Source organism: Macaca nemestrina, chromosome 4, assembly GCF_043159975.1.
Source record: "Macaca nemestrina isolate mMacNem1 chromosome 4, mMacNem.hap1, whole genome shotgun sequence".
NCBI classification, from domain to species: Eukaryota; Metazoa; Chordata; class Mammalia; order Primates; family Cercopithecidae; genus Macaca; species Macaca nemestrina.
Genome location: NC_092128.1, coordinates 185,120,206 through 185,132,692, shown reverse-complemented (window position 1 = coordinate 185,132,692; position 12,487 = coordinate 185,120,206).

The following is a 12,487-nucleotide window of genomic DNA, read 5'->3' as shown; positions in this document are numbered from 1 at the left end:
TTCCAGACTGTGGGTGGTGGACAGTTTGCCCTCCTGGAGTACTGTCGCCACCTCACATGGCCTTCCTGAAGAACAGCTGCTATGTGTGAATTAGACTTAGAGGGGGCTTGGTCATGGGGAAGGAGTGTGCCTTTTGGCCAACACTGGCCTTACATAGTTAAGTAAAATAAAAACATGAACTTCCGACCAGCCACTTAGATTGGCTTCTTTATCATCACTGATCTCTTCTGTAAACCAGATTTTAATGTTTCATACTTTTTCCCAAGCAGATGTCTGTAAACTGCTTCCATTATGAAAGCAGTAACTACCTGTTACCAAGTGCCTCTCCCGTGCTCAGCACTTTACTCTCAGGACAGCCTAGGACTGTGGGGATTATTTAGGGTGGCTTTGCCAGGACTGGGAAGGAGGGGAGAGGAGTTCCTGGAAAGCGGGCATTTCAGTGCTAAAACCAGGACAAGTTGGTCACTCCAAAGTGATTCCCATTTTCCAGGTGAGGTAACTGAAGCACAGAGGAGCCCGTGGCTTGTCCAGGGCACACAGTCAGGGGGGCAGCTGAGTTCTGACCTCATTTACTCTGATTCTAGGGCCTGTGCTGAGAAGCATGGGTTTCCTCCTTCATGTTTGTATCCACACAGAACTGTCCAGTTGTCTTTCTCAGCGGTCTGGACACAAGCTTTCAGGCCCTGGGTGAACCCTGAAAGATATAAGGAACAGACACGAACTGCAGCTTTCACCCCTCCTGTGGGGCACCCGCCTGTCCCTGCTAGGTACCCACACCCTGAGTCAGCTGCCTCCACCAAAGAATGCCTCCCAACCTCCCCTGGCTCTCATCTCTACACCAGACCTCCCCTCCGTGAGCATGACCCTCACCCTGCTCAAACCCCTGCGCCTCCTCTGACCCAGGGCACTGCCCCACTCATACCAGAAGAGACCCCTACCCTGCTCAGCCCACCTCATGACTTAGGACCAAAAAGTCCTAAAGTCTTTTCAGGAAACAAAAAGGTGCGGAAGATCTCTTTCAAAAAAATAGGATAAATCATAACAAAATAAAGATATATGAAACATTGCTTCTAGGCTTTTCACTCCCAATGCACGTACCAGATACCAATGTTAAAAATTGGGTGTATTTCTGTTATGGACTCCCAAAATCCACGTGCTGAACCCCTGATCTCCAATGTGGTGGTATTTGGAGGTGCTGCTTTGGGAAGGAGATAAGGTCACGAGGGTGGGGCTCTCATGTTTGGATTGGTGCCCTTATACAAAGAGAGATACACCTGCACGTTTGTGCTCTCTCAACCCTAACCATGGAAGGACATAGCAAGAATCTTCTGTTGGCCAATCACGAAGAGGGCCCCCACCAGAACCTGACCCTGCCACCACCCTGATCTCACACTTCCCAGGCTCTGGAACTGGGAGCCTGTTGCTTACGAGCCACCCAGTCCCCATGGCGGTCTAAGCTGACTGAGATGGAAAGTGGGCCTGAGGAGTGGGATGCTGCTGTAACCAAGACCCACAAATACGGATGCAGCTTTGGAGCTTGGTGATGAGTGGAGGAAGAGTTTGGGGGTCCATGCTAGAGAAAGCTGAGATGGCTGTGAAGGAACCACTGAAGTCAATTTGCTAAGGGCTCAGAAAGGGGAGAGGAGAGCTGGAGGGAAAGCATTCAACTTCTCAGAGGACACACAGACAACCATGAGCAGAATGCTAGTAGGAATACGATGGCAAAGGCCATTTGGGTGAGGTCTCCGGGGGAAATGAGAAACATGGCATAGGACAGCAGAGGAAAGGTGATCTTTGTTATAAAGCACCAAAAAACTCAGCTGACTTGTGTTCTTGTTCTAGTGTTTTGTGGAAGGCAGAACTTGCAAAAGATGAAACGGGATCTTTAGCTGGGAATATTTCCAAGCAAAGTCGTGAAGGAGTGGCTTGGTTCCTCCTGACTGCTTATAGTGAAATGTGAGAAAAGATAATAGATTGAAGAAAGAATCACTAAGCAAAACAGAACTAGAACTTAAAGATTTGGAAAAATCTCAGCCTATCCATATTGTAAAATAAATGAGAAGACATGTTCAGAAGAGAACACTAAGGGTGCGGCCTCCAGAACTGTAAGAAATAAATTTCTGTTGTTTAAGTCATTCACTGTATGTTGTTGTATTTTAGCATCCTGTATTAATCCATTTTCATGCTGCTGATAAAGAGATATGTGAGACTAGGCAATTTACAAAAGAAAGAGGTTTAATGAACTTATACATGGCTGGGAAGGCCTCACAATCACGGTGGAAGGTGAAAGGCACATCTCACATGGCGGCAGACAAGAGAAGAGCGCTTGTGCAGGGAAACTCCCCTTTTAAAAACCATCAGATCTCATGAAACTTGTTCACTATCATGAGAACAACATGGGAAAGACCTGTCCCCATGATTCAACTACCTCCCACTGGGTCCCTCCCACAACACGTGGGAATTCAAGATGAGATTTGGGTGGGGACACAGCCCAACCATATCACACCCCAAGTAGACCAAAACAACATCCTTCCATAACTTTCCCTTTAGTCATAACACATCAGTAATTGTGACTCTGTGTGTGTGTGTGATTTATGTGAGGTAGTTTCTCTTTTAAATCACTATGGAATTGTACTAGCCATGTTACCTTCTCCATATCACAAAAGCATTCCATGGCCATATGTGCAGATCCCATGATTTTATTAGCCACAACTTCATTGAATTGTAAGTGCCACAATTTATTCAGCTATTCTCTGATGTAGGAACACGAAATTTGCTGCCTTTTTTTTTCTGCTAATACTGTTACTGGCGTAATTTTCCTGCTAATACTAATACTGGCAACTCTAGCTTTTTCTTTTGTGTGCATGTTCTAGAAATGGTCAATAATATATTCTTCTCTATTAGTCATGGTTTTCCCTTAACTAGTAGTTTGTTTTTAAGAAATTGACAATTTTACAGTATTTTTTCCTCTTATATTTGAAACAGATTGGGCTTATTTGTCTTTGAATGACCATGTTGTTTATCCCCGCCTGACCTAAGATACTGAGACACTCACATCTTTTATTATTATTATTATCATCATTATTATTATTATTATTTTGAAATGGAGCCTCACTGTGTCGCCCAGGCTGGAGTGCAGTGGTGCCATCTCGGCTTACTGCAAGCTTCGCCTCCTGGGTTCACGCCCTTCTCCTGACTCAGCCTCCTGAGTAGCTGGGACTACAGGTGCCCGCCACCACACCCAGCTAATATTTTTGTATTTTTAGTAGAGATGGAGTTTCACTGTGTTAGCCAGGATGGTCTCGATCTCCTGACCTTGTGATCCACCCATCTGGGCCTCCCAAAGTCCTGGGATTACAGGTGTGAGCCAGCACGCCCAGCCATACTCACATCTTAACAAGAGAGTAGCTTCCCGTATTGCCAAGGAACTATTCTGATTGATATAAGGGGAGAATGAGGCCTTATCCACCTGGAAAGCCAAAAATTCACGGCTTTAAGCAGTGGTATGCTGATCCATGCTGAACAATCCGATTTGGGGGTTTAAAAAAACTCCCTGGCGTGTAGAGTTTGCCAGATTCCATGGTGTAAATACTCCTACCACTGACCAATTAAAAGTGCCCAACATGACTTCCCCAGACACATCAGGAAGAGAGGTGCAGCTGCACCCCATCATGGAGTATTTCCACCATCAACAACCTCCAGAACCGACAGAATAAAATGGGATAACACAACTAGGAATTGATAAGGTTTGAGGATTTAATACTCTTGGTTTTAAAATAATCCAGTTTTGGACCAAGAGTGGATTTAACGATTGGTCCCTCCTGGTCAATGGAGGCCACTGCCAGCTCCACTGGCTCCAAGTCCCCGCAGTTTCACTGTAGCCTTCACCTCTTCCTCCTCTTCTTCCCCCACCGCCAAATGCACATCAATGACACTGTGAGGCTTATCAGAGCAACGAAATATTCTACCCAAGGAATTCCTCACTTCTGGGCACAGAAATTGCTTATGGTTTAAAAAAAACTATTTCCCCATCTTCTAACCATTAAGGTTTAAAAAAACATGAGGCCCAATTGTCCAGTGGGTCCCAGCTATGTTAACTCAGGGAGCTCCTCTTCACTTTTCTATATACACACACACACACACCCCCCCCGACACCATGCACACAAACTACACATACACCATACACATGCCCTATATATACACCACATGCACACCACACACAAGGGTGCGCACACACACACCCCACACATATACACCACACACACAAACCACACACACACCCCACACATACCCACACATTCACCACATGCACACCGCACACACATGCACACACACACACCCCACATATACACCACACAACACACACACGACACACACACCACACATACACACCACACACCACTCACTCCATACACACACACCACACACATACCCAACCACACATTCACTACACGCACACCACACAGACGTGTGTACATACACCACACATGCATCACACATACAAACAACACACACCACACCACACACCTCACACACATCACACACACCACACAAGCAAACCACACACACCACACACCTCACACACATACCATACCATACCACATCATACACCACACACACAACACATACAACACACAACACACACCTCACACACTATAAACACACACCACAAACCTCACACACACACACAAACCACACACACCACAAACCACGCACAAACACACCACACACACCACACACCACATGCACACCACACATACACCACACCACACACCTCATACACATACCACATGCCACATGTACACCACACACACACACCACACCACACACCACACACATACACCGCACCACACAGGCACACTACCCCACACTGTACACCTCACACACAAACACACACATCTCACACACACGTAACATATACGACACACACCACACCCTTCAGACACACACACCATAAACACACACCATACACCTCAGACACACCACACACCTCACACACACACCACCACGCACACGCCATACAACATACACACTACACACACCACACCACACATCTCACACACACACACACATCACACTACATCACACACCTCAAACACCACTACACACCTCATACACACACCACACACATATCACACATACACATACATATACCACATACCACACAGACACACACATACCACACCATACATCACATACACCATACCACACATACATACACACACACAATGCACCACACACCATACATCACACACACCACGTCACACACCACACCCACATACCACACCACACACCACACACACACCACACCCACATACCACACCACACACCACACACACACCACACCCACATACCACACCACACACCACACACACACCACACCACACACCACACCACACACCACACAGACACTACATACACCCACCACACACACACCACACAGACACTACATACACACCACATGCACACCACACATCACACACCACACACCTCACACCACACACCTCACATACATACACCACACCACACACCACACACAAACACACCACACGAACACACCCCACCACATACACACACTACACACACACCCCACAGACACTCACACCACACACACACATACATTTTTCCCTCTTCTAATAAACCATTGGCTTTGAATAGCTTATCTACTAAGTAGTTTCAGAATAGTTTGTGTGTTTTTACACTTGTCTGCCTAATTTGTTTAATGTCATGAAGTCCCACGCCAGAGTGATGAGTGCCCTGAGAGTGCGGCCAGCAGTCCTGGATTCCAGCCCTTGTCCCTCAGCTGACCTGTCCGTGATGCTGTGCAGGCACACCACCTCTCCAGACCTCTTCATGAATAGGCAGGATGGTGTGTGGACATGGTGTTTCCCAAACATAAAACCTAGAAGAACAAATCCATAGCCAAAGCCAGGTTTGGGAAGGTCATGGCTGAGGATGGCACGGAAGTACAGAGCCACGGCTGGCTGGGCTCTGGGGCTGCAGGCAGGTGCTGGAGGGTCTGGAGTGAGATGGGGATGGAGGCAGCATTCCTGCTTAAAGCAGGGCAGGGGTCAGGCCAGCCCTGCTGGCGAAAGTGACTGAGAAAAAACTGCTGCTGCTGCTGCTGCTGGCTGGGCTGGGCTAGGGTGCCTCAGCCGAGGCCACTGTGGGCAAGGGAGGGGATGCGTGTCATAGATGGGGATGGGTGTCACAGTGTTGAGAACTCTGCTAGACAAGCCCCAGCCCCTGGGGAGAAGGAGCCTGGCCCAGGTGAGCCTTGGGATGCGGGGGAGCTGGCAGAGAGAGGGCCCAGAGCTGCTCCTTGGTCGGGGGACAAAAAAACAGAAATCCAAGTTCTCATGCGACATGAGCTTGCAAACCACAATTCTAAAACACATGGAGACATCTAACAATCCACTGGCTTTGAATACCTTACTAAGTCGTTTCATAATAGTTTATATAAGTTTTTACAGTTGTCTGCCTGATTTGTGATGCTTTCAAAGCCACCCCCAGCCTTTTATTTTTTTTTTTTTTTTGAGATGGAGTCACTCTGTCACTCAGCTTGGAGTGCAGTGGAGTGATCTCAGCTCACTGCAACCTCCACCTCCCGGGTTCAAGCCATTCTCCTGTCTCAGCCTCCTGAGTAGCTGGGACTACAGGTGTGCATCACCACGCCCAGCTAATTTTTTGTATTTTTAGTAGAGACGGGATTTCGCCACGTTAGCCAGGCTGGTCTCAAACTCCTGACCTCAAGTGATCTGCCCGCCTCAGCCTCCCAAAGTGCTGGGATTACAGGGGTGAGCCACTGCACCTGGTTTTTTTTTTTTTTTTCTTTTTTTTTTTTTTTTTTGAGACGGAGTCTCACGCTGTTGCCCAGGCTGGAGTGCAGTGGCGCGATCTCGGCTCACTGCAAGCTCCGCCTCCTGGGTTCACGCCATTCTCCTGCCTCAGCCTCCTGAGTAGCTAGGACTACAGGCGCCCGCCACCGCGCCCGGCTAATTTTTTGTATTTTTTAGTAGAGACGGGGTTTCACTGTGGTCTCGATCTCCTGACCTTGTGATCCGCCCGCCTCGGCCTCCCAAAGTGCTGGGATTACAGGCTTGAGCCACCGCGCCCGGCCTGCACCTGGTCTTTTAAAGCCTTTTTTAATGCCATGGAGTCACATAACTGAGTGAAGAACATTCTGAAAACCAGGGCCAGCAGACCTGGATTCCAGCCCAAATGAGCAACCCCCAAAACCAGCATTGGAAACGTTAGAAACATGCATTCACATAAAATAAAATTAATTTTGTAGGACATTCTGGTAGAAGTACTGAAGAAATTATTCAGTATAAGAGAAGCAGAAGAAATTATTAAACAAAGAAAAAAGATATAAAAAGAGAATCACTTTAAAAATTTGAAAATGAAGAGTAGAATAATTGAAATTTTTAAAAAACCTTACACCTGGCAAAAAAGTAAAAAGAAGGAATTAATATCAATAAAAGTAGAAGTTACTGAGTTAGAAATCAGACATAGGTAGAATGAATGAATGGTCTGGTTCTTTGAAAAACATCTCTAGGCCGGGCGCGGTGGCTCAAGCCTGTAATCCCAGCACTTTGGGAGGCCGAGACGGGCGGATCACGAGGTCAGGAGATCGAGACCATCCTGGCTGACACTGTGAAACCCCGTCTCTACTAAAAACTACAAAAAACTAGCCGGGCGAGGTGGCAGGCGCCTGTAGTCCCAGCTACTCGGGAGGCTGAGGCAGGAGAATGGCGTGAACCCGGGAGGCGGAGCTTGCAGTGAGCTGAGATCCGGCCACTGCACTCCAGCCTGGGTGGCAGAGCGATACTCCGTCTCAAAAAAAAAAAAAAAAAAAAAAGAAAAACATCTCTAGGAGAGAAAATTCGGAAGTCAACTTCGTTCTTTAAAAACAGGTTTAAAATACAAAAGTTGGTTTTCTGCTGATTCTTAAAGCTGCATCATTGTAGTTTGTTACACAATTCTCTCTACTTTTATGTTTAGACATTTTTATATAAAAAACTAAAAAGAGAGAAGAGAAATAGCAAAAAAAAACAGTAACCAAAGAATACATGTAAGTATCAGAAAAATAAATGTAAGGCAAAACCATGAGCAATAAATAGAGTATCAGTATTCAATGACAAAGCTTCAGTTCACCAGGACAATAAAACAAACATGTCTGCAGACAGGAGGGGGCCTTTCCCCAGCTCTCATCCTCACTGTCTCTTGGCTTTTCTTGGGAGTGTCAATTCCCAAGCACTTCTGGCCTGCCCTGCCTTCTGTAGTTCCAGAAAAGCCCTCTGACACAGAGATGCAGGCATTGCTAGTTACAAGTAATACAGAACATCCCAAAATGACAGGGCCCCAGAGACACAGGTGACACCAGCCACATTTGTGACATGAGAGAACACAGGCATGTTTCAGGCACAAGCAGAACATTTACAAAAATTTACCTAATTCCAGGACACAAAGCAAAACTCAAAAAATGTTAAAAGTTTGGTTTCATTAACATCTTGTTATTTATCCACAATTAATAATTAAACACAAAAGATACCTGGGGAGAGGGAGCGCATGTTTAGGAATTAATAAACACACTAACTCACTTACGGGTCAAAAGAGAAACTATGTTGAAATTAGAAAATAATACAAAAATTACCTCAAGATGGATTAAAGACTTAAAAGTAAAACCTAAAACCATAAAAACCCTAGAAGAAAACCTAGTCAATACCATTTAGGACATAGGCATGGGCAAAGACTTCATGACTAAAACACCAAAAGCAATGGCAACAAAAGCCAAAATTGACAAATGGAATCTAATTAAACTAAAGAGCTTCTGCACAGCAAAAGAAACTACCATCAGAGTGAACAGGCAACCTACAGAATGGGAGAAAATTTTTACAGTCTACCCATCTGACAAAGGGCTAATATCCAAAATCTACAAATAACTTAAACAAATTTACAAGAAAAAAACAAACAACCCCATCAAAAAGAGGGCAAAGAATATGAGCAGACGCTTCTCAAAAGAAGACATTTGTGCAGCCAACGAACATATGAAAAAAAGCTCATCATCACTGGTCATTGGAGAAAAGCAAATCAAAACCACAATGAGATACCATCTCACACCAGTCAGAATGGCAATTATTAAAAAGTCAGGAAATGGTAGATGCTGGCGAGGTTGTGGAGAAATAGGAACGCTTTTACACTGTTGGTGGGAGCGTAAATTAGTTCAACCATTGTGGAAGACAGTGTGGCGATTCCTCAAGGATCTAGAACCAGCAATACCATTTGACCCAGTAATCCCATTACTGGGTATATACTCAAAGGATTATAAATCATTCTAGTATAAAGACACATGCACACGTATGTTTATTTCGGCACTATTGACAATAGCAAAGACTTGGAACCAACCCAAATGCCCATCAATGATAAACTGGATAAAGAAAATGTGGTACATATACACTATGGAATACTATGCAGCCATAAAAAAATAATGAGTTCATGTCCTTTGCAGGGACATGGATGAAGCTGGAAGCCATCATTCTCAGCAAACTAACACAGGAACAGAAAACCAAACACTGCATGTTCTCACTCATAAGTGGGAGTTGAACAATGAGAACACATGGATACAGGGAGGGGAACGTCACTCACCAGGGCCTGTCGGGGTGTGGGAGGCAATGGGAGGGAGAACATTAGGACAAATATCTAAGCATGCAGGGCTTAAAACCTAAATGACGGGTTGATAGATGCAATAAACCACCATGTCACATGTATACCTACATAATAAACCTGCACATTCTGCACATGTATCCCAGAACTTAGAGTAAAATTTTTAAAAAAGAAATCAGAAAATAATAGTTTAGCCATAATAAATGATCTTAAATCTTAAAGACTGCAGATTAAATGTTTCTTAAAGTGATATTTGGAAACCTAAAAGCTTACATTAGAAAACAGGAGAGGCCAAAAAAAAAAAAAAGAAAGAAAGAAAAAAAGAAAAAAAAGAATTAAGCTTCCAGCATAAGAAATTAGAAAAAGACCAAGCAAATAAGCACAAAAATATCACAAGGAAGAAAATAATAAATACCAAATTGACATTGATAAATCAGAACGCAAACTGCACCAGAGCCCTGTGCACAGCTCAGATCTATGTAGTTTCTGTCTCGTTCCAGCTGTGGCCTCAGCCAACAGCTGCATGGGGGCTCCATTCCCTGCCAGCTGACAGCCCTCTCTTGTTACCTGGACAAAGAAGTCTGAGGGAATTCCATGCCCTGCTCAGTAGGTCCCAGCAGGGTCAAGAAAAAAAAAATTCAACAATTGCTCAGAGCAGTGGCCAACATTTTAGCATCCAAGAAATAAAATAATTCTTTCAAGCACATGGAACCAGATTAAATAACTGTAAATGAAGTTTTTAAAAAAAAAAATTTCAGCAAATTTTAAAAATTACCACCATTCAGAGCACTTTCTCAAACTTCAGTGCAATTAAGTTAGAAATCAACTATACAAGCACTTCAAAAGTATGTTTAGAAATTAAGGGCCGGGTGCAGTGGCTCACGCCTGTAATCCTAGCACTTTGGGAGGTAGAGGCGGGTGGATCACCTGAGGTCAGGAGTTTGAGACCAGCCTGACCAATATGGAGAAACCTTGTCTCTACTAAAAATACAAAATTAGCCAGGCGTGGTGGTGTATGCCTGTAATCCCAGCTATTCGGGAGACTGAGGCAGGAGAATTGCTTGAACCTGGGAGGCAGAGGATGCGGTGAGCCAAGATCGCTCTCCATTGCACTCCAGCCTGACTCTGTCTCAATAAAAAAAAAAAGAAAGAAATTAAAATGTCCTCTTAAATGACTCTGGGGTTAGGAAATGGCAATTTCTAACCCAAGAATCATTTGGGTTAGGAGATGCCAGCTCCACCTGAATGGATGGATGACAAGAACACGTCATATTGTCATAGATGAATATTACCCCTCGAAGCAACTTTAAAAATCAACAAACTCAAAAGTGGGTTCTCTGTAAAAACTAATAAAATAGACAAGCATCCAGCCAGAATGACACAGAAAGGGAGGGAAGGGACAGAGAAGACAGAGGGAGAAGAAGAGGGAGTAAAGAGAACAAATTATGACTTAAAACACATCTCTGAGACACTAAGAATTACTTTGTCCGATGAACCTGAAAGCAGCAATGGAATGGATAATCTTCAGAAAAGTAAACATCACCAAAATCAAATCAAGAAGAAATCAAACTCCTGGAAAAACCTATAACCATTAACACACATTGATTTGATAATCAAAACTCTCCCACCCTTCTAGAGATCCTAGACACAATTTCAGATGAGTTTTTATCAAATCCTCAAGAAATAGATTATCTTTATCATACACAAATTGTGCTATACATACACACATTAGCATTTATAAAAATGTTAAATCCCTCAGAATCCCTGAAATCAAATTTGAAGAGTATTGGCAGAACACTATTCTTCATAGCAACGCTTTTAAGATGCTAGTTGAAGGGAATATACATGTACAATTCAACCAAAAAGATTTAATATCTATATAAGAAATTCAGGCCAGGCATGGTGGTTTACACCTGTAATATCAGCACTTTGGGAGGCCAAGGCTGGAGGATTGCTTGAGCCTAGGAGTTCAAGACCATCCTGGGCAATAAAGTGAGACCAAGTCTCTACAAAAAATACAAAAATTACCTAGGTGAGGTGGCTTGCACCTGTAGTCCCCGCTACCCTGGAGGCTGAGGTGGGAGGATTGCTTAAGCCCAGGAGGTTGAGGCTGTAGTGAGCCAAGTTTGCACCACTGCACTCCAGCATAAGCAACAGAGACCCTGTCTCAAAACAAAACAAAACAAAACAAAAAACTGATATTTGAAACATGCAATGGATATGAACAGAAAATTCACAGAAGAAACTCAGATATCTACCAAACACATAAAAAGATGTTCAAATTTGTCAGTAAACACGGAGCTGTAACTTAAAACAATGACAGACCATGTCACACTTGTTCATATGCTTAGACGTTTTGAGCCTGTCAACAACAAGTGTACCCAAGCATGCAGATAACAGGATTTCTAGTACATTCTCAGCAGAGAACAGCATGGTACAACCACCTTGGAGGGCAGGTTCATGACATTTGGTGAATTTGACGATGTGTATCCTCTATAACCTGGTCCTTTTAAGGGTAAAGGAAAAGACACAGGTGGTCAAGATTACAAAATCAGTGCATGGCAGTGCCCCGCTCCATCCAGGGCTCTGCTCTGCCCATTAGGCACCCTGCCTTTCAAAACAAGAAGATTAATTATGTGAGATGATCAATCTCTAATGGCATTTGGACATTCTTAAAAGTCCATGTTTTGTTCACTCTCATGATCTCATGGTTTATTTTCTCATAATTTATAAAAAAGAAATTTCAAAAGCATTTAATCCAAATGGAAAATCTAATCATCAAATGTTAACTCCTTGAGTGTGTCGATACAAGGGATGTCAA